We start from the raw sequence: 24,060 nt of genomic DNA, 5'->3' as shown, positions 1-24,060 counted from the left end.
ATTTAAGTCAGTGCTGAAAGTGTACTTATGAATCTTTAGATATTAAGCAGTGTCTATTTTAAATACTCTTGTCCCTACTGCTGCAGAATCATTTATTCCTTACACCCTTTCTGAATGCCTAGCGCTTCCCACTCCCTGCAGCGTTTTGCTACCTATCCCTGAGAACATTCCTATCTACTGCATTTGACTGGCATCCCCTACTCTTTCCACACCAAATACACCCTGCCAGCAACACTACATCCGACAGCCCCTTTCTAGTATTCCCACACCCTTGGATGCCTTTCCTACTCCCACACCCTGGACTCCCTGACATCCCCTAATCATGGCTGCCCGAGTCCTGGTATTTCTTCGCAGTGCACCCAAGCACCAGGACCATGCTTATCACTGCTGCCACTTCCCACATTTCTCCTCCAGGCTCTCTCTGATTCTTGTGCATTTCTTGCCCCCCACATACCCCACCACTATCATGCTTTCAGATTCCAGAATTACCCTCAGTTCTAGCTTCTTGCACATTCCCCATTCCCAAACTATAGGCAGTTTCTACAACCTATCTCATATCTATCTGCAACATTGTCCCAACCACATTCCTCTGTATGCTGGTCTCAAAACAAACAGGAAAAGATAACGTTAATGACATAAACACGTAATGCTAATCAAACCACTGTTTTGTAGACTCCTTGAAAATATGCACAAATGTGGAATTAGAGCCCCAAAATGCCGCTAAGAATCCCACAATTAACAAAAACTCTGAATATTCTGATAATTCATATGACCTGATATGTTATACCCATACATGAGACAAAATATAGCATCATATCACTGTCAGCAATACCACAGGAAATCTGCTACTTTGTAATAAATTATATTGCACCAGATCCGTGCGATATTTTCTATTTAATGGAATTCGGAAGTTTGTTTTTTAATGAATTTGTACATTGTTACAAAGAACAAAGAACAGTACAGCACAGGAACAGGCCATCAGGCCATTCGGCCCTCCAAGCCTGCGCCGATCTTGATGTTACGTTAGTGTCTATCTTGTTTTGCTTAATGTAAAAGGACATCAGATTTGAAAGCAAACTTCCTGGTGAGGCTTATGTCAATTTATGAGAGTGAGAAGTTCAGACTGTGCTGATGGTTTGACTTCCAGGTCAACCAGTGTTGTATTGTGGCTTATGTATTTGTTTCTTACAATTTAATTCGCCTCTGCTGAAGGTGCTAAATTGGCTTCCCTTCCATACCTACAAGTGGCCATTATTTTTTTGTTTGATCCTAGGTCAGCCAGTATCAGCAAGCTATTCAACCTTCGGCTATTGCAATAAAGATTGCTCTCGCTCTTGTGTGCGTTTTCTTGAAGGAGCTCCTTGATAGTTGGGGGCAGAAAAAAGATTTTTTTGCATATCCCTTAGCTTAGGCCACTTGTGTGCATTTACCTCTGTCAGTAGAAAAACAGGTAACTAATGTAACAAAAAATTAGCTGTTTCCCATCATTTGGTTTTAAAGTTACTCTATAGTACAAACCTGATTTCATGTACCAGCAGGAATAGTGCCGCCTGCATCCACATGTATGTAGAATGGTTACAGCACAGGAGGCCATTCAGCCTGTGGTGTCTCTGCAAGAGCAACTTGCCTAGTCCCACTCCCCTATCTTTTCCTCATAGCCCTGAAAATTTTTTTCTTCTCAGATTATTATCCAGTTCTCTTTTAAAGGCTTCGATTGAACCTACCTGCACCACACTCTCAGGCAGTGTATTCCAGATCCTAACCATTCGCTGTATGAAGTTTTTCCTCATGTTGCAGTTACTTTTGCCACTCACCTTAAATCGGTGTCCTCTGGTTCTGGATCCTTCCACCAATGGAAGCTGTTTCTCCCTATCTACTCTATCCAGACCCCTCATGATTTTGACCTGTCATGATCTATCCATGTAACTGAAGTTTCTCATTCCTGGAGCCATTCCTGTGAATCTTTTCTGTACCCTCTCTAATGCTTTAACATTCTTCCCAAAGTGCAGTGCCCAGAACGGGACACAATACTCCAGTTGAGACTGAATCTGTGTTTTATACAGCTTTATCATAACTTCCTTGTTCTTGTACTCTATGTCCCTATTTATAAAGTCCAGGATCCCAGATTATTTTTAACCACCTTCTCAACCTGCCCTGCCAACTTTCTGCACTTATACCCCCAGGTCCCTCTGCTCCTGCACTCCTTTTAGAATTATACCCTTTAATTTATATTGCCTTCCCTGTTCTTGCCAAAATGAATCACTTCACATTTTTCTACATTGAATTTCATCTGCCACTTGTCTGCCCATTCCACAAGCTTGTTTGTGTCCTCTTGAAGTTTATCATTACCCTCCTCACAGTTCACAATACTTCCAAGTTTTGTGTCGACTGCAAATTTTGAAATTGTGCCCTCTACACTCAAGTCTAGATCATGAATATATTTCAAGAAAAGCGCCTACCTTTGGAGAATCTCACTACATACCTTCCTCTAGTACGAAAAACAACGACTCACAACTTTCCACCCCATCAGCCTCCATATCCAAAGGATCATCCTCTGCCATTTCCGCCACCTCCAGCGTGATGCCGCTACCAAACGCATCTTCCCCTCCCTTCCCCTGTCAGCATTCCGAAGGGATCGTTCCTTTCGCGACACCCTGGTCCACTCCTTCATTACCCCCACCACCTCGTCCCCGTCCCATGGCACCTTCCCCTGCAATCGCAGGAGGTGTAATACCTGCCCATTTATCTCCTCTCTCCTCACTATCCCAGGCCCCAAACACTCCTTTCAGGCGAAGCAGCGATTTACTTGTACTACTTTCAATGTAGTATACTGTATTCGCTGCTCACAATGTGGTCTCCTCTACACTGGGGAGACCAAACGCAGACTGGGTGACCGCTTTGCAGAACACCTTCGCTCAGTCTGCAAGCAGGACCCTGAGTTTCTGGTTGCTTGCCATTTCAACACTTTTTTTCCCCCCCTGTTCTCATGCTCACATCTCTATCCTGGGCTTGCTGCAGTGTTCCGCTGAACATCAATGCAAGCTCGAGGAACTGCATCTCATTTTCCGATTAGGCACACTACAGCCTGCCGGACTGAACATTGAGTTCAATAATTTCAGAGCATGACGGGCCCCCCATTTTACTTTTATTTTTAGTTATTTTTCACTTTTTTTTTTGTTTAATTTCATTTCATCTTAGTTTGTTCAGTTTGCTTACCCACTGTTTTTTTTCATGTTTGTACTTGCTGCTGTTCAATCTTCAGTCTGTTAACACCCTATCTGTACCAATGCTTTGTCTTTCAACACACCGTTGACATATTGTTTGCCTTTGCTCCATGACCTTTTGGTCAGCTATGTGGCCTTGTCCAATCTACACCTTCTCCTTTGTTATCTCTTGCCCCATCCCCGCCTCATTTGCTTATAACCTTTGCCATTTCTAATATTTGCTAGTTCAGAAGAAGGGTCACTGACCCGAAACGTTAACTCTGCTTCTCTTTCCACAGATGCTGCCAGACCTGCTGAGTGGTTCCAGCATTTCTTGTTTTTATTTTATGACTCACAACTACTCTCCGCTTCCTGTCACTCAGCCAATTTCGTATCCATGCTGCTACTGTTCCTTTTATTTCATGGGCTTTAACTTTGTTGACAAGCCTGTTATGTGGCATTTTATTGAATGCCTTTTTGAAGTCCATGTGCATCACATAAACTGCATTATCCTCATCAATCGTCTCTATTACTCATCAAATAAACTCAAGCAAGTTAGTTAGTTATTTGCTCCTTTCCTGAATCTACTCATTCATGCTGGGTATAATTGCATTAGTGTCCATACGTTTGTTATCCTTTCAAGTGGCTATCCTCACTTTGTAAGCTTACTGTGTTAGCAGGCTTTTTGACTGCAGACGGCATACCATTTGATGCTGATCCTGTCTAAATCAACACCCAGGCAATTGTGTTTTCCAAAAGAAACTAGATCACAAATATGGTTGGCATCCTTCCATCTGTGAAAGATAATGGACATGCCGCCAACAATCCATTTAGGTGGGGTGTCTTCTCTTGGTGCTGGTGGCTGTGAAGGCCAATCCTTGAGAGGCAGGTTTTGCCACAAGTGCTGTGTGTGAAGCTGCCAAGTGATGCTGAGAGTTGTTGTTTTTGATGTTGGTGCCTGTTGCCAAGCTGCTGTAGCAACTGGTCGTTGTGCTAGTATACACCAGTCCACAGGATGTGTCACCATGTCCCTCTTTCTCCAGCTAGTGAGTCCCAGGTGTGATGGTCAACATTTAGGGCCATCATAACACGCTTGCAAGCATCCTTGAAGTGGAGCTTTTGGCGCCCCACTGGTCATCTGGCCCTGGCTACCTCACCATACAGAAGGTTCTTAGGTATGCGACTGCCTTCCATCCAGCGGACATGTCCGATTCACCAAAGTCACCTTTTTTGATTCGTGCCAACGCATTTGGGAGCTCTGTCTTTGAGAGGACTCCCACATTTGTGATTTTGACCTGCCAGGATATACCCATAATGCACCAAAGACAATGAAATGGAAATTATTGAGCTGCTTTTCCTGGTATCTATAAGTTGCCCAAGTTTCACAGCCATACAGCAAGGTGCTGACAACACAGGCCTTATAAACCAGCTTGTTCATAAGGGTCAGCTTGGTTTTACCCCATGTACATTTCACGCATCGACAGATATACCCTGGCGGATTTCATCCCCTGCAGCCGGAGATTAGAGGCCAGTTGTTGACCAAGTGGAAACCTGATATCTCCAGGTCTCCTTGAATGTAAAACTAAATATCCAATTTACTTGTGAACATTAAGCTCACTGAAAGATGGCAGAGGACTGTCTAAGAATATGTGAACAGTTGAAATTTAAACAAAAAGGTATGGAGGGGAGGAATGCATGTTGGCGTGTTACTGAATATAAATGTAAACCTGATCTGGAGTTAAGAGTAATAGTTGAGGAGGAGCAGTCACTAGGTTGTGGGAAGAATGTTTTTTTTCAGGTCTGCCATTTAAAATTACTTTTGCAGTTTTTTTTCCACCTGCAAGTTATCGTGACTTCTTTAGACAGGCTTCATGTTGTGTAGATTGCAGGATTTTAGTAAGAAGCTTCAGAATTTTAGAACTTTTAGCCTGTCGTTTCTCTTAAAATGACAAATGAAACTTAGGGTTATTAAACTTGCTTTGACAAGTAGCTACATTTGCAGGCTGCTGAGAAGGAAATGTTGGAGTATGGGGTAAAATGGCATCATTTCAGGAAGGTTTGTTTTAAGTTCAGTTAACATTTTATATTGTTTCGTAAGCAGTCATTTTTTAAACTCTTATGGAGTAGATCTAATATATGCGCTTAGTTTAAAGATTATTCTTTACATCCCAGTGTCTATTGAGCACTTTTCATTTTAAATCTACATGCAAGATTGTGACAGGCTGCAAGTTATAAATTTGAATCCACGGTGCTTCCTATTTTCTGGAGATGGTGTAACATGATTTGGATTTTGTCAGAACCGCCTCGTCGTAATCCAGTAGGCTTAAAATTCTCAAGTAAATTGAATATTTAGTTTTACATTCAAGGAGACCAGGCGACATCAGGTTTCCAATTGATCAATAACTGACCTCTATGCTCCGGCTGCAGGGGAAGAAATCAGCATTACTATAGCACTTTCAACATTGAAGTGCCTTGGGACATTTTTCTGAGTCATAAGGAAAAGTGTTATCAAGCCAAAGAAGGAGAAATTTGGAATAGTAACCAAAAGCTTGATCAAAAATGAATTTTAAGGAAGAGAGGGGATTGCAAAGAAGCTGACATAGGTGATTGAAGGCAATTTTGGGGCAGAGGAAAGGAGGGAATTACAAGAGGCCTTGGTCAGGAGTAAAGAGTACAGGGCGGGGGAGCGCTGCAGGTTTGGAGGAAGTTCCAGAAATAAGAACAAGACGATAAAGAGATTTGAACACATGGATGAGAAATTTAAATTCAATGTATCGGGAGACTGAGGTGCAACTTGAATGCCTGCACGTCGGCCGCGCATAAGCCGGCCTCTTCAATTACTGTGTGTGCGTGACTGCACACTTAAACAAATCGACCGTGCGCTCCAAAAGAAAGGGTGGTAGTTTGCACGAGCAGAGGGCTTTTTGAGGAGGGGATGATGACTGCAGTTTTGAAAGGGAGATGATAGCACGTGAGGAGAGGGGGTGGTTTACGATGTCAGCTGGTATGGGAAGGGAAGACTGGTAGCGAGCAGGTTAGTGGGGATTGTCGAGAGGGTAGAAGATGGGTCTCATAGTGCTGATGAGCAGGGAGGACATCAGGAATAGGACAGAAAGTAGAGAAAAAAAAATGTGGATTTAGAGCTAGGAGCAAGGGTGAATTGGGGAAGTTTGACTTGGTCGGGTGGCGTGTGGCAGGTTATAATGCTGTGCTGGGCTCCAAGTGTGGGATCATTATGATTCAGTTATGCCATAATACTTCCTGGCAAAAGTCTGTTCCCAAAGGCCAGTCCACATTAGTTACAAATCAGAATATAACATGATATATAAAGAAATCTGGGGTAGTCATTTGCAGGCTGAACTATGAGCCTTTTTAATTTGTGCATACTTGAAAGTATATGCGTTATCACCATATATGCTTGATCTCAACTGATGGATAAATAACACTCGTATTCTTCTTTGGCCTCCTTGTCTCGAGAGACAATGGATAAGCGCCTAGAGGTGGTCAGTGGTTTGTGAAGCAGTGCCTGGAGTGGCTATAAAGGCCAATTCTAGAGTGACAGACTCTTCCACAGGTGCTGCAGATAAAATTGGTTGTTGGGGCTGTTACACAGTTGGCTCTCTCCTTGCGCTTCTGTCTTTTTTTCCTGCCAACTGCTAAGTCTCTTCGACTCGCCACTCTTTAGCCCCGCCTTTATGACTGTCCGTCAGCTGTGGCGATCACAGGCAACTGACTCCCACGACTTTGTGGTCAGTTTCACAGGACTTCATGTCGCGTTTGCAGACGTCTTTAAAGCGAAGACATGGATGGCCGGTTGGTCTGATACCAGTGACGAGCTCACTGTACATTGCATCCTTGGGGATCCTGCCATCTTCCATGCAGCTCACATGGCCAAACCATCTCAAGCGCTGCTGGCTTCGAAGGATGTATATGCTGGGGATATGTTGGCCGCCTCGAGAACTTCTACGTTGGAGATACGGTCCTGCCACCTGATGCCAAGGATTTTCCGGAGGCAGCGAAGATGCAATGAGTTGAGCTGTCGCTCTTAGCTGACATACGTTGTCCAGGCCTCGTATAGATATAATGTGTAATGGTGAATATGCATATAGTTTGTCAAATTAAGCAGAAGCAAAACCCATCATGATTATATAGCGTTTACATTCACGTAAAATATGATTTTCCATTAAAATTTTGGCCATGGCATCAAACCCTCGAACTGCTAGCCCATTGTTTCAGTGGACCCTCGGATGCTGAAACTTGGATAATACTTTCTCCTTTTTACTGCTTAACCTGTTGATTTTCACAGACTGGCTATCTCATTTGATCATGTTAAAGTAATCAAAATGTCCAAACTATCAATTGGCAAACAGAATGTTACAGTAGTTATAATGTTGACTAGGTACTCAAATTGAAAAATGTATTTGTGCTTTCCAGTCCAGACAATGTGAGTTCAAACTCCACCTTAACATTTTGAGAATTTGAATTTAGTTTTAATAAATTATGGAATAAAAAACTGGTATCAGTGATAGTGACCACGAAGCTGTCAGATTGTTGTTAAAGCCCCAACCAGTTAACTAATTCCTTTTAAGAAAGGAAACCTGCTGGTTTTCTGGCCTATATATGAACTACTTTCTGTACTAGCCTAGTAAGCAGACTTACCACCACCTCTTGGGGCAACGAAAAGTGGGTAATAAATGGATGGGCCTTGCCACTGAGGCCCAAATCCCAAGAATGAATGTGGAAAATAAGAGTTTATTTAAAGTAGGAAAACATCCTAAGGCGCTTCACAGGAGCTTGCTGTGTGTAAATTGTTTATGCATTTTCTACTTTGACAGTGACTGCACTTCAAAAGTGCTTTGTTGACTGTAAGCTGCTTTGGGATGCTGTAGAAGACACTATATAAATGCAAGTCTTTCTTTTTCTTTTACTTCCAAGAATCCAACATTTATCCCATGCAATGGCTACTTTTTGGGAAGTGAGGGAACGAGAGAACACTCCAAAAGAGGCTGATATGGAAGTAGTGGTGATTTGTTAAAATGCTTTGTGCACTGCATCACTCCCGCACCATTAGCTTTAGTGTCCCCCAAGGATCTGTCCTTGGCCCCCTCCTTTTTCTCATCGACATGCTGCCTTGCAGCAACATCATCCCAAAGCACATCATCAGGTTCAGAAAAACACTGACAACACCCAGCTGTACCGCATCACTTCTCTCGACCCTTTCACTGTTCAGTTGTCAGACTGCTTGTCTGCCATCCAGTACTGGATGAGCAGAAATTTTCTCCAACTAAATTTTGGATTGACTGAAGCTATTGTCTTTGGTCCCCGCCATAAATTCCAATCCCTAGCCACCGACTGTTCTTCTCCCTGGCAAGTGTCTGATGCTGGACTAGAGTGTTCGCAACCTTGGTGTTGTATTTGTCCCAGGATGAGCTAATGATTACATATCAGCACCATCACTAAGACTGCCTATTTTCACCTCCTTAACATCACCTGATTCTGTCCCTGCCTGAGTTCATTTGCTGCTTATCCATGCCTTTGTTACCCCTCGATTTGACTATTTCAACATATTCCTGGCTGGTCTCCCATCCTCCATAAACTTAAACTAATCCAAAATTCTGCTGCCTATATCCTGTGCCAAATCCAGTTCATTCATCACCCCTGTGCTCGTTGACCTATATTGGCTCCCAGTTAAGCAATGCTTTGATTTCTTTTTAAATTCTCATTCTTGTTTGCAATTTCCCCCCCCATGGTCCCGCCCCTCCCAATCTCTGTAATCTCCAGCCATACAACTCTGATATCTGCGCTTCTCCAATTCTTGCAGATTCCTGATTTTAATTGCTCCATAGTGCCTTTAGCTGCTGAAGCCCTAAACTTTTCTGCATTTCTGCCTGTCTTTCCTCCTTTTCAGATGCTCCTTAAATCATATCACTTTGGTCATCTGCCCTACTTGGCTCAGTGTCAAAATTTGGTTGATAATGCTCCTGTAAAGCACTGTGGGATATTTTACTATGTTAAAGGTGCTATATAAATGCAACTTGTTGTGTTACCTTTTTGCATGTAGAGATGTTGAGTTAAGTCAGCAATGTCATTTTATAGCATAAATGACAATTTTTGCAATACTTCAATTATAAAGTAGAAAACAAAACATTTTGAATGTAGATTGAAACAGTTGTGTTGTGTTTTTATTCTTAGTATGTGGGTAGCACTGGCAATGCTGCACTTGGTGCCAATCCTTAGCTTCTCTGAGAAGGCGATGGGTTTCATTGAGCCACTGCAGCCCTTGTAGGTACAGAAGGTAGACCATTCAACCCCTCGAATCTGCTCTACTGTTCAACTATATTACAGCTGATCTGGAGCTCAACTCCATTTTCCCCCATCTTTGCTCCACATCTCTTGATACCCTTAACATCAAAACTCTTGTCCATTTTCAGTCTTGAAAGCTCCAGTTGTCCTAGTATCTTTTTTGGGGGAGAGAGTTCCAGATTTGTACTGCACTTTATATGGAAAAAGTACTTCCTGATTTTGCTCCCGAGTAGCCCCTGTCGAGTTTTAAGATTGTGTTCCCTTTTTCTTGATTTCTCCCATCAGAGGAAATAGGGTAGAAATGGAAATCTATCAAATCCTTTTAACATTTTCACCACCTCAATCAGACTGTCCCTCACTCTTCTATATCCAAGGCAAGTTTATGTAATCTGCCCTCATAAATTAACCCTAAACTTTCTGGTGATGAATGCACTGCTAATAGCGTTGGGCAATTCCAAGGTGCAGTGTGGAAGGAATGGTGATATGTCTCCAAGCCATGGCAATGTGCGACTTGAAAGGGGAGCTAGGAGATGATTATGTTCCCACAACATTGCTGCTCTAGACTTTGATCGTGAAGGTCACAAGGGAATCGCTTTATTGAGGCTGCAGTGTAGCCTGCAAATTATAAAGGCTACAACCAAAGTGATGGACATAGGAGCTAGATATTGCATTTTGCAGCACTGAACTGTCCTGGACGGTGTTGAGCTTCTTGAGTGTTGTTACAGGTTGATGGTAAGCATTCTGTAATAGTTCTCACTTGAGCCTTCTTGATGGAAAGCTGCTGTGCATAGTATAAACTGTAAAAGATACATAAATTGCACTTGAACATTCTTGTGAGTATGATGAGATATCTACACCAGTGCAAGTAATATTCCATTGCTGATGGCATTTGTTTTTTTTGGTACATTGTCCCATCTAAGTTATTCCTAAGGGGCAAAATATTAGTAATTTGCTAGATTCTAATTTAGATTTCAGAGCTAGAAAATAGTGTTCTGTCACTGCACCACCCTGTTTTGAAAGAGGTCAGTTCAGAAACAATCTGATAACCAAGGTTGAAGCTAAATAGTCAAAACAGTGGAAGATCATGCAAGGAAAAAATGAAGTAAGTGATTTTATCAACTGCGAACAAAAAAAATGCATCAATCAGATTTGTGCTCAATCAAGTATGGTACACTTTTATTTAACTCTGATTGTACTGCGTAGAATTTATAGACACCTGAGGGCTGAATTTTATCAGCGCTCCGCGGTGGCGCAATGTGAAGGCGGCAACCTTCCAACTCTGAAGTGCTGCTGCACCGCCCCCGCAAAATTATATGAGGGGGTTCATTTAAATAGAGGGGGCGGAGCGGCTGCCCCCGATGACAGAGGGGGCAGCGGCCGGATCCCCGGCAATGGCGTCGGCACCACCGCGCAGGCGCCGCGCCACTTTAAAGGGCTTCAAGCCCTTTAGTGATTTTAATTTTTAAAATGTTTTGTTGCATTGAGTGTAGAAATTGAAATAAATGCCGGAGGCCCTTTCTTCCCCCCCCCCCCCCAACCCCGTGTTTGTTTTCGTTGCAATTTGTAAGACATGAACATTATTCCAAACCACAACTTTCTCCCCCCCCACCCCGCCTCTTCACTTTTGCCCATCAACCCCTTCCCACCATCCCCACAACCAATAGGTATAGATTTCCCCGCTTCCCCACCCCTCCCGCCCTGATAATTGTATTCCTTCCCCCTCCACACCAGTGTCTCGCGCCAGCGCGCGGGTTGTGGCCGATGAGCTGTAAAATCGGAGTGGAATGACTGCTGGCACGTAAGTTAAGTTGAATGTTAATTATCCTCATTTTAATATTTTAATGAAGGCCGGACCGCCAAGTGGTGGGGGGGACGCACTGAGGCCTCACCGCCGCCGCTAATATTCAGCGGGGCCTTCTCGGTGTCATGGGTCGAGGCAGGCCGCTCTTGCTAGCATTTTACGGGCCTTCCCGCCACGACCCATGGCGTCGAGGGGCTGATAAAAATTCAGTCCTGAGAATCTGTTTCACTCATTTTACAGCATTCTGGTCTTGCTTTCAAACTAAACCCAGTCAAACAGCTCCACCATTGCTAGCTAGAAAAAGTTTCTGGCTATTTTACTGTACTTCTGGCACTAGTGCTTCACTATATTTAAAAAAAAAATACAAGTTATAGACTCTTGGCTTGCTGTCAGTTGTAATCATTTATAAGCAAACAAATTGACAAGGAGATTGTCTTTCTTCAATTTTGTTTTGCATAAGCCAGTACAAAGCAACTTTCAACAAAAAGTTAGGCAGTCATTTGTCTTGTCAGCTGTACTTAGATCAGTTTGCTGTCACTGGTGCATACTGTAGTCATACATGCTTATGCTCAAGCACAAAGCTAGTTGCAGCCAACCCAACCCTTTGCACAGCAGCAGAATAGTTTCTCTCTCCCTAAACCACTGTGTGCAAATTAGCACAACTGTATTAGAAACAGGAAGTCACATAGACAACCACAGCAGTCATCTTGTACTGAATGAAATGGGTGACTAGATAAGCTGTTTTTGGTGACATTGGTAGAAGGAAGAAAGTTGGCCAGGGCACCGGAGAGAGTGCCCTGCTCTTTGAATAGTGTCACGAGCTCTTCAGTTCTTGAATATCACATGTCTGGGGATTCCAGTTTGAAAATGAGGGGGGTCCACAACAAGATCGATGAAGCAGATTTCAGTTTTTTTTTTTACTTAGCACATGATTAACATTTGTAGGGGTTCCCAACATTAGTTTGAAAACCACTGGTTTCTATTAAACATCTAAGGATACAGATCTACCTAAAATGCTGCAAGTGTTAACACTGGCTGACTGTAGTTTTGTTAAGATGATAAAGGTTCCATTGGAATAAAAACGCCAAGTGTTGGAAACAAAGGCCTGCTCAGGACCTGGCCTGAGTCCTTTCACTTTTTTCCCGACCTGACCATCAGTTAACTTATCTTCTGTTTTTCACTTTTCTTCCTTTCCTACATAAGCTTAAAATAACTAACAAAACTGCCTTTAAAGTCCAAAAAGTAAATTAACGTTAGAGTCACTTACCTGAGGTGGTGGTGGAGCGTGTCCGATCCAGCCTGACCTGAGCCCGAATGCCGGACCCAGAAGTGCAACCTGACTCAACCTGAACCCGACACATGTCGGGTCCCATCGGGTTCGGGTCGGGTAGCAGGCCTTTAGCTGGAAATACTCAGCATGTCTGGCTGTATCTGTGGAGAGAAGCAGAATTGACGTTTCAGGTCATTGACATTTCCTCACAACTGCAGACAGGTTCTGATGAAAAGTCACTGACCTGAAATGTTAACTGCTTCTCTCTCCACAGATGCTGCCAGACCTGCTGAGTATTACCAGCACTTTCTGTTTTTATTTCAGATTTCCAGCATCCACAGTATTTTGCTTTTATTAAAGGTTTCACTGGTCCAGGTTTGAACTTTTATAGTGCTCTGGTCAGACTACAATTTGAGTACTCAACATCTAGTTCTGGTCACCAAAGAGAGAGGGCAATATTGAAGTGCTGGAGGCAGTGTAAAGAAAAGCTGTTATGACGAAAGACTGGAGAAACTTGGACATTTTAGCCTAGGAAGGAGGTGTCTGAGAGGTGATCATATAGAGGTAAGTAGCATTCAGGAATGGAAAAAGGGGCCCTGTATTATTTATTGAAATTAAATTTGCAGAAATAGACAAAGATGCAATGTAATTTAAGGGCTGATGTCAGGAATTTTTCACGCCCTTCAAAATGCATGAAGAATTGAGTAGCCTACAGAGCATGTTTATGTTACAGTATGCTGTTTTGTACAGTACAATGCTTTCTAAGTTCATAAGTTCACTAAAGACCTGGCTTGGGGTGGGATGAAGGAAGTAACTGCACAATTGCTGAGCTTCCTGTTTTCGGAAGCAGAGACAACAGTGTTAAGTCAGTCTGGGGGTGGAGGAAAAAATTTAATGATTCACTACACACCAATTACTATGACTTCCGGGGTGAATTTTTTTTTGTCAAATACTCTAAATCTGTGAAGATGTTGAAGTGAGCCTATTTTTCTATTTAGTCTTTCTGTGCTAAAGTTTACTATTCCTATCTCCACTGCCTGCTCCCTACCAACCCCTACCTGCATTCTATAATTGCAGGACTTATGGGTCTGAAATTGCTGGGAACTCACTATAATAATGATGCATTAATGACTGGATCATTTGCAGTGCTCTCCAGATAGGTTTGCCATAGCTGTTTAAATTTCATTTACACCGCTCAGGTCATCGTGAAGTCAGTGGCATTTTCTAGGTTTACTTCATTATTTGTGCTGCAGTTGTGCAGTCTCCCTCTAGTAGTCTGGGGATTGTTGTTCAAGGTTTTTATTTTCTCCTCTCTGTCTTGGCAGTCCTTTCTTGCCATCCAGAGTTCAGTTAGCATTAGACGACAATAATTTCCAGTACCGATAGCTCTTTTAAGAGGGTTGTCATATGCACAAGAAGTGCGATGATGCAAAAAGTATAGACAAAAATCTGAAGTTATAAAAATGACTGTCTTTTAAAACGTGGACCTTTCTCAAAAAGTGAACAATGTGCTAAAAATGGCCGTCGAAGGAAAAAGAATTGTAAGTGATTTTTTTTTATTCGGGGGATGTGGGCGTTGCTGGCTAGGCCAGCATTTATTGCCCATCCCTAATTGCCCTTGAGAAGGTGGTGGTGAGCTGCCTTCTGGAACCACAGCAGTCCTTGGGGTGTAGGTACACCAATAGTGCTGTTGGGAAGGGAGTTCCAGGATCTTGAACCAGTGACGGTGGCGCAATGGTGATATCATTCCAAGTCAGGAGAGTATGTGGCTTGGAGGTGAACTTGCAGGTAGGTGGTGGCATTCCCATGCATCTGCTGCCCTTGTCCTTCTAGGCGGTAGAGGTAGCGGGTTTGGAAGGTGCTGTCGAAGGAGCCTTGGTGAGTTGTTGCAGTGCATTTTTTAGATGATACAAACTGCTGCAACTGTGCATCTTTGGTGGAGGGAGTGAATGTTGAAGGTGTTGGATGAGGTGCCAATCAAGCGGGCTGCTTTTGTCCTGGATGGTGTCAAGCTTCTTGAGTGTTGTTGGAACTGCACTCATCTAGCCAAGTGCAGAGTATTCATCATACTCCTGACTTGTGCCTTGTAATTGGTGGACAGGTATTGGGGAGACAGGAGGTGAGTTACTCACTGCAGAATTCCCAGCCTCTGACTTGCTCTTGTAGCCAAAGCATTTATATGGCTGTTCCAGTTCAATTTCTAGTCATTGGTGATCCCCAGGGCGTTGATTGTGGATTCAACGATGGTAATGCCATTGAACGTCAACGGGAGATAGTTAGATTCTATCCTGTTTGAGATGGTCATTGCCTGGCACCTGTATGGCATGAATGTTATTTGCCACTTATCAGCCCAGACTTGGATGTTGTCCATGTCTTGCTGCATCTGGATACAGGCTGCTTCAGTATTTGAGGAGTTGCAAAATTTTTTTTTCTATTCATTCATGGGATGTGGCGTCGCTGGCTATTTATTGCCCATCCCTAATTGCCCTTGAACTGAGTGGTCATTACAGAGGGCATTTTAAGAGTCAACCACATTGCTGTGTATCTGGAGTCACATGTAGGCTAGACCAGGTAAGGACAGCAGATTTCCTTCCCTAAATGACATTAGCAAACCAGATGTGTTTTTACAACAATCGACAATGGGTTCATGGTCACACTAGACTAGCTTTTTAATTCCAGATTTATTAATTGAACTCAAATTTCACCATCTGCCATGGTGGGCTTCGAACCCACATCTCCAGAGCATTAGCCTGGGCCACCAATCCAGCGACATTACCACTGCGCCACCGCCTCCCCTACAATGGTGTTGAACATTGTACAATCATCAGCGAACATCCTCACTTCTGAACTTATGATGGAGGGAAGGTCATTGATGAAGCAGCTGAAGATGGCTGGGCCAAGGACACTACCCCGAGGAACTCCTGCAGTGATCTCCTGGGACTGAGATGATTGACCTCCAACAACCACAACCATATTCCTTTTGTGCTAGGTATGACTCCAACCAGTGGAGAGTTTTCCCCCGATTCCCATTGACTCCAGTTTTGGTAGGGCTCCTTGATGCCATACTTGGTCAAATGCTGCCTTGACGTCAAGGGCAGTCACACTCGCCTCACCTCTGGAGTTCAGCTCTTCTGGCCATGTTTGGACCAAGGCTGTAATGAAGTCAGGAGCTGAGTGGCCCTGGCGGAACCCAAACTGAGCATCAGTGTTAGGTTATTGCTGAGCAAGTGCCACTTGATAGCGCTGTTGACAACCCTCACTTCCCTCACTTGACTGATGATTGGGAGTAGACTGATAGGGTGGTAATTGACCGGGTTGGATTTGTCCTACTTTTTGTGCACAGGACATGCGTGGGCAATTTTCCACATTGCCGGGTAGATGCCAATGTTGTAGCTGTCCTGGAACAGCTTTGCTAGGGGTGCAGCTAGTTCTGGAGTACAGGTCTTCAGTACTATTGCCAGTGATCCACTGACTTCAGCTGAACTTTCAACCAAGAGAGAAATCTGCAATCACCTCAGGCCAGCAACCATCGAGAACTTGATTTCCAAGAGAATTAGACAGGTTACAGTGTCACCCAGCGCGTCCTCACCCCCCCCGCCCCCCCAAAAGGAAACCCTACCCCCACTTCACCCTTTTTTCCTCTACCTCTTTTGTCATAGTCATAGAGTTATACAGCACAGAAACAGGCTCTTCGGCTCATTATGTCTGTGCCTGCCATCAAGCATCTATCTATTCTAATCCCGTTTTCCACCACTTGGCCTGTAGCCTTGTATGCTATGGTGTTTCAAGTGCTCATCTAAATACTTAAATGTTGTGAGGATTCCTGCCTGTACCGCCCCTTCAGGCAGTGTGTTCCAGATTCCAACCACCCTCTGGGTTAAAAAACCTTTCCTCAACTTCCCTCTAAACCTCCTGCCCCTTACCTTAAATCTATGCCCCCTGGTTATTGACATCTCTGCTAAGGGAAAAAGCTTCTTCCTATCTACCCTATCTATGCCCTCATAATTTTGTATACCTCAATCAGGTCTCCCCACAGCCTTCTCTGCTCTAAGGAAAACAACCCTAGCCTATCCAGTCTCTCTCCATAGCTGAAATGCTCCAACCCAGGCAACGTCCTGGTGAATCTCCTCTACACCCTCTCCATTGCAATCACATCCTTCCTATTGTGTGGCGACCAGAACTGTACACAGTACTCTAGCTGTGGCTTAACTAGCGTTTTATACAGCTCCATCATAACCTCCCTGCTCTTATATTTTATGCATCGGCTAATAAAGGCAAATATCCCATATGCCTTCCTAACCACCTTAACTACCTGTGCTGCTGTCTTCAGTGATCTACGGACAAGTACACCAAGGTCCCTCTGACCCTTTGTACTTCCTTGGGTCCTACCACCCATTGTATATTCCCTTGCCTTGTTAGTCCTCCCAAAATGCATCACCTCACACTTCTCAGGATTAAATTCCATTTGCCACTGCTCTGCCTATCTTACCAGCCCATCTGTATCGTCCTGTAATCTAAGGCTTTCCTCCTCACTATTTACGACACCACCAATTTTCATGCCTCCTGCGAACTTCTTGATCATGCCTCCTATATTCACATCAAGATCATTAATGTACAGTGTGTGGGGATGTGGTTGCGACAATTTGCAATAAGGCGTATCAATAAGTAATAGGTTTTCTTGTAGGTTTAAAACAGAAAATCAGTCACTGTCTGTCTATTTGACAAATAAAACAAAGGCGTTTAAATCCTATGAACAAAACACACTTGCTGCGGTCAGGTGGGAGTTCAACAGTTGGAATCACCCAAACCTCACCTTGTAGCTGTGATATGGTGAAAGCATTGCAATGGACTATCCACTATTTTTAATCATTATAGATGATGTAGAGGAGCAAAGGGAGAAGGCATATTGTGTGAGGCACCGTTGCTGGAGACAATCAATCTCACGCCCTTCCCAGGAAAGAGTATGAATAAAATGTTTTTTGAGGCACTGTTGGAGGAGCTGTCCACACAGACAGGGCTTCAGCAAGAAAGTAATTGGACTCCTGTGCTCGAGGCTCCGAGAAGCCTTGAATCGATGGGCTGCTTCTCATAACTCCTTGTCAATGGCAAAGAAGGTGATGGCTCCTCAAATTCTATGCATGAGGTTTCATCCAGTCAGATGCCAAAGTCTTCTAATATCAGAAAAGGAACCGTGGGGGCCTACACTGAACACATCCCGGATGCCCTATTCCACAAAGCATTTGACCTGATCAAGTAGTACATCTCCTGTGTGGCAGAGCCAGGTCCTTCGATTTCCACAGGATTGCTCGATTGCCCAGGGTGTGCAGGTGGCTATCAATGCTTTTCACATGCTGCTGACGCTCTTCTTGAGGGCCCTGTCATCTTCAACAATAGGAAAAGTTACCATTCTCTCAATGCCCTAATTGTTTACAATACCCAACTGAGGATGATACATGTTAATGTAGATCAATGGGGAAGTGCTCACAATGTCTTTGTTCTTCACTGCTCCAATGTTCCTGACTTATTCAATAGGGAGGAACAAGATGGTGGTTGGATTGTTGGCGACAAGGCCTACCCAGTGAAGCTGTAGCTGCTGATGACCTTCGCATCACCAATGACACAGCACAGAAAAGGATCAACTTACCAAGAAGTGGAGAGGACAGTTGGGGTGCTTTGGGCATCATCTCATTTTGGACTGAGTTGAGAAGAAATTTCTCACTCAGAGGGTTGTGAACCTTTGAATTCTGTACCCCAGAGCGTTGTGGATTCTCCATTGTTGAGTGTATTCAAGGCTGAGAGACAGATTTTTGGTCTCAGGGAATCAAGGCATATGGAGAATGGGCAGGAAAGTGGAGTTGAGACGGAAGATCAGCTATCATCGTGTTGAATGGCAGAGCATGCTCAAGGGGCTGCATGATCTACTCTCCTATTTATTATGTTATTAGAGGCTGCATTTCAAAATTACACTTAGCAAAAATTGTGAGGCTTTACTGGTAGCATTGAGAGTTTTTTTGATTTTTGTTCTAGAGATTTGAGAAACAGCTACAGTAGCTGTCTTCCTGTTGCTAAAATGGCTGTGCAGTGTTCTAATTTCCATCACTGTCGATGTAGAACAGTTAAGATGCTGGCAAGATTTCCACCCTGCTACCAATTTTCAAACAATCTTTGCCACAGTTTAAGTCAGATATGACTACCAGGCTTCTAAAATTTTAACTGTAGTGCGCTGCCATTTTTGGAGAAATTGGTGGGCAGTATTTGTTATCAATTTTAAGTAATAATGACTGAAAAGACCACTGTTAGCTTTCGGTTCTAATGTCTTCATGTTTGTCTGTCAGCAGTGATTTGGTCACTGTCTTTTCTGTAGAAGATTATATTATGACTAACTTTACTAATTGCAAAAATTAACATGCCAAAGGGCACATATATTTATATATGTATTATACCTCAGCTGAAAGTTCTAGTAATGTTGAATTACACTTCCAGCTGTTTACTTCAGCGTCTAGTCCAGTTCTGCACCTTGGGTACAAGTTCCTTTAGAATTAATAGGAAGACAAAAATGTGAGCTGGAAACCGCACATATACAGATGGTGATAGCAATTGTATTAAAGCAGAACTAAACTTTGAATAATGTTATCATTCCTCTTCACTTGTGTAAGTTTGACTTCTCAGCTGTTCCTCCTTTTTCATGCATTATGCGTAAATGTTATCAGGATTGCATACTTCCTGTAAAGTTTGACCTTAAGTGTTATCCTTTTGTACTGATAAGTTACTATGCCCCCTTTTGGACTTGAATTGTATTTCATAATAAATATTGTACATGCTAAGCAAATGGGCGACACCGCTAAGAAAGTGATGCCTAGGCAATTTAACACTGAGCCTAATAATGGGTTTATCAAATAGGGGAATAGCTGAATCGAAGGAAAAATTGGACGACTAAGCTTAGTTCACTTCATTGTGGATTTTATTTATACCAATTTTTGTAAAGAGTCATTTCTGACACTCTGTTAATTCTAAATCTGATTAATGCATCATCTTCTATAACCCATTTGCCCTTCAAGTGCGTGTTTTTTTTTCAGCATATGGCTCACATCGAGCTTGGTTTTTATTGAAACGGCTCACAGAATTTGCCGACATCCTGCATTATTGAAACACTTGAACAAAATTAATTTAATTTTTTTCTTTTCCATTTTCTCATTTTAATCAAGTCACTACATTGTGCAGAGATCCTTGTTTTGGTGCAAATGCAATAGGTGTATATGTTGTTCTTAGTCTAAGTTATCTCTTTGTGGAAAGGACTGACTGCATATGTATCTTTATTCAGGTTGCACTTGTATTCATTAAAATGAGCTTCAGGAAACTGAGTAATGCAGTGAGTTAAACGCTAGCATTTCATCTGTGGGATCTGGGTTCAAACCAGCTATGCTGATAAAAGTCTCCTCTCTCTGAAATGAGTTTGTAAAAACTTAATTAAGTTCCAAGTGGACTGGTTCTACAGCACAATGCTTTCCCTAATTTGCCACTCAGTCCGGTCTAAATATGGTTTTTCTGGGGGTTGGGAAGATGCTGCTGAGACTGGGACTGTGGCTCATTGGGGAAAATTACAGAAAGTTTTACTCTACATCTAACTCTGCTATGACTACACTTCCTCACACCCTGTTTCCTGTAAGGACTCTATTCCATTCTCTCAGTTTCTCCATCTCCGACACATCTGTTCTGATGATACAACCTTCCACAACAGCGCTTCTGACATGTCTTCCTTTTTCCTCAACTGAGGACTCCCTCCATACTGTGGTTGATAGGACCCTCAACCATGTCCAACCCATTTCCTGCACTTCTGCCCTCACCCCTTCCCTTCCCTCCCAGAACCATGACAGGGTACCCCTTGTCCTCACTTTTTCCACCCCACCAGCCTCTACATCCAAAGGATCATCCTCCGCTATTTCCACCACCTCTAACATGATGCCACTGCCAAACACATCTTCCCTTCCCCTCCCGTCAGCATTCCGAAGGGATCGTTGCCTCCGCGACACCCTGGTCCACACGTCCATCACCCCGACACCTCGCCCCCTTCCTACGGCACCTTTCCATGCAATCATAGGAGTTGTAATACCTGCCCTTTTACCTCTTCTCTCCTCACCATCCAAGGCCTCAAATACTCCTTTCAGGTGAAGCAGCGATTTACTTGTACTTCCTTCAATTTAGTATATTGTATTCGCTGCTCATACTGCATTCGCCCCTACGTTGGGGAGACTCAACATGGATTGGGTGACCGCTTTGTGGAACACCTCCAAAAGCATGACTCCGAGCTTCCGGTTGCTTGCCATTTCAACACACCCCCTGCTCTCATGCCCACATTTCTGTTCTTGGCCTGCTCCAGTGTTCCAATGACCATCAACGCAAGCTCAAGGAGCAGCACCTCATCTTTTGATTAGGCACTCTTCAGCCTTGTGAACTAAACATTGAGTTCAATAACTTCAGAGCATAGCTGGCCTTTTTTTATATTATATTTTCATTTTGTTTTATTTAAACATGGCCTGTTTTTCATGTGCTTTTGGACAGAGCTGCTCATTACTTTGTCATTAACACAGTCTGTGGACGAATGCTTTGTCATTCACCACTAGCATTAACACTCGCTTTGCCTTTGTCACTTACTTAATCTCTCCTGCCCTCTGCCCTATTACGCACACCTTTTGTTCTCTTCTCCACCAAACCACGCCCCCCCCCCCCCCCTCACTTTCTTGAAACCTAATTCTTTTCTAATCTTTGGCAGTTCTGATGAAGGGTCACAGACCTGAAATGTTAACTCTGCTTCTCTCTCCACAGATGCTGCCTGACCTGCCGAGTATTTCCAGCACTTTGTTTTTATTTCATATCTGAATGTAATGCCTGATGGTGGTGATGTGGGCTGAATTTTACCAGCCCTTCAATGTCAGGGGTCGTGGCGGAGGGGGCCGGGAAAATTCTTCTGGCAGAGGCCTACCTCGACCCCTGACGCTGGGAAGGCCCTGCCGCATTTTACCTACAGCGACGAGGCCTTGGTGCGGCGAGCGGCGGGGCCTTCATTTTAATATTAAAAATAATTCAGTGGCGCAATGGTTAGCACCGCAGCCTCACAGCTCCAGCGACCCGGGTTCAGTTCTGGGTACTGCATGTGCGGAGTTGGCAAGTTCTCCCTGTGACTGCGTGGGTTTTCGCTGGGTGCTCCGGTTTCCTTCCACAGCCAAAGACTTGCAGGTTGATAGGTAAATTGGCCATTGTAAATTGCCCCTAGTGTAGGTAGGTGGTAGGAGAATGGTAGGGAATATGGGATTAATGTAGGATTAGTATAAATGGGTGGTTGTTGGTCGGCACAGACTCGGGCCGAAGGGCCTGCTTCAGTGCTGTATTTCCAAATAAAATAAAAATAAATAAATGTAAATAAACTTACCTGGTACTGACGGGAGTCCCATGCCAATATTCCAGCCAATGGCCGGAACACTCGCACCTTCGGATGCGCAGACATCCGAGATGTGATGCTGGTGAGGGGTGGGGGAGCAGTGAAATTCTTGTTGGGGGGTGGGGGGGGGGGGTGGTGGTGGAGAAGCAGAGTGGTGAAAACTGATTTACTTGGCTGAGGGGATGGTGAGAGGGAATTAAATATATTGATTCATCATTGCAGAGAGAGGGCCTTTGATGTGTAATGAACTGGTGGCTTTAAAAATTCAAATAATCGGTCAGGGCTGGAAGCCCTTTAAAAATGATACCTACATAGTGGTGCCAGACGCTTTTGTCGGGGACGGAGCGGCCGCCCCCTCTAGATCATCGAGGGTGGCTGTCCTGCCCCCTCCATTTAAATGAGCCCCCGCGCGAAATATCACGGGGGCTCAGCGGCGGAGCCATGCGGGTGGACTGCCAACTTCAAAGAGCACTGCCGCAATTTGCGGCGCCCTCCATAAAATTCAACCTTGCATGTCTGACATGGAAAGTGTCTAATTTTTCAGCAATACAATCTCACTTGAGTTCCATTGAATACACTTGTTGAGGCAGTGTTATGTGGATTTACTTATTGAATCTTTGCTAAACAGAATTAATGCTAAACCTAAAAAGCTGATACTGGGGAAAGCCCAGTTTTCTTTTAGTTGATGGGAAGTACTAGTGACACAATTTAAATGGTTGATTGTGGGTGGTTACAGTTTTTCTACAGAATGTGTATTGGTTTTGTTAATTTAGAATGAAGAGAAGGAAATTGAATTTGTACTTATACCTTATGCCATAGGGAGCTGGAATCAAGATATGAACATTGAGGAATGCCAGGAATACCATTCTTTATTTGCAAATTGTCCCTTTTCGTAACATAGTTCAAATAGGAGAAAGGACAATAGCCCTCCTATTATGTAGTTTTAATAGTACATTGGATGATTTGCTTGTAGTCAAAAATATGACTTAAATCCCTTTAATGGGAAAAGGGGTGGGCTTAAATATAAATGAGATGTGGAAGATAGTTATTTTTGTGCTGCCCATGCAGGCCTCTTATGAGGGATGGGTGAGAGGCCACATTATTGTCTCTGGGCTTTGTTCCTGGTAGTTTCCACTTTGGTCCCAATTGATAGTCCATAATATGGATCTGTGTTCATTATGACCGCTTCAAAATGAAATTGATGTCTGCGAACCAAAATTGGATTATTGTGCACTTTGTCCATGCTCCTGGCTGAGGCTTTAAATTGGTAATAATTCTTGATCAAAGCCCATATTTAACAAATAGGCAAAAGGTAATTTTGAGCTTGGCAATTTGACTGAAGCAAATATACAAGTTGAGCGTGGATGTAGTGGAAAATCTCAAGTAACCGTAGCAGCAACCTAAAGCTCAATTGGAGAAGAAGCTCTTTGGTAGCAATTTTTCTTTAGCAATAGTTTGGTATGGCAAATTGCACATTGCTGCTCTGGACACAGAGGTATGACCTCAGTGCTTCATTTTATAGCACAGATAGGTAGTTTAGCCAGTGCATCAAAGTAAATAACTGGTGTCACTGACTACATTTTTTTCCTTACAAGGCAGAAAGAAACCCTTGGCCTGTTTTCACATGATGGCAGTTTTTCTTCATGTATTCTGGTTAACCCCTTAACTTCAGAGGTCTTGGATAATTTGCTTACTCCTTCGTCTGGGTAGAATTACTGGAAACTACAAAGCTCTTTCTACCTTCTCAAGCCCATTAGACCCAATGCTCTATTTTCTTGGATTAAATATCTGGCTAATGAGAATAATTACAAAAGGAAAATAGATGGCCACTTGAAAGAGATAGACTTGTAGGGCTATGGGGACCGAGTGGGGGAGGGGACTGATTGAGTTGCTCTGTGGAGAGCTGGCATGGACTCGATGGGCTGAATGGCCTTCGATGGTATAAATGACTAAGCTGAATTTTATGAGTTCCTCGACGTTGGGGGTCATGGCTGGGGGTGGGCGCCGCCATCGCACCGAGGTCTCGCTGCCACCAGTAAAAAGCGGC

The 24,060-nt window shown here is 43.5% G+C and overlaps 1 protein-coding gene across 6 annotated transcripts in view; it reads left to right on the top strand.

Annotated features, from left to right (window-relative positions):
• The window catches only part of LOC137377617 (phosphatidylinositol-binding clathrin assembly protein-like), a 168,900-nt gene that overhangs the window by 18,797 nt on the left and 126,043 nt on the right, over positions 1-24,060 (top strand). The gene's annotated exons all lie outside the window — the stretch shown is intronic.

Source organism: Heterodontus francisci, chromosome 15, assembly GCF_036365525.1.
Source record: "Heterodontus francisci isolate sHetFra1 chromosome 15, sHetFra1.hap1, whole genome shotgun sequence".
Lineage (NCBI taxonomy): Eukaryota > Metazoa > Chordata > Chondrichthyes > Heterodontiformes > Heterodontidae > Heterodontus > Heterodontus francisci.
Note: the sequence above shows the minus strand (reverse complement) of the source record. Positions and strands in the feature narration are given on the sequence as shown.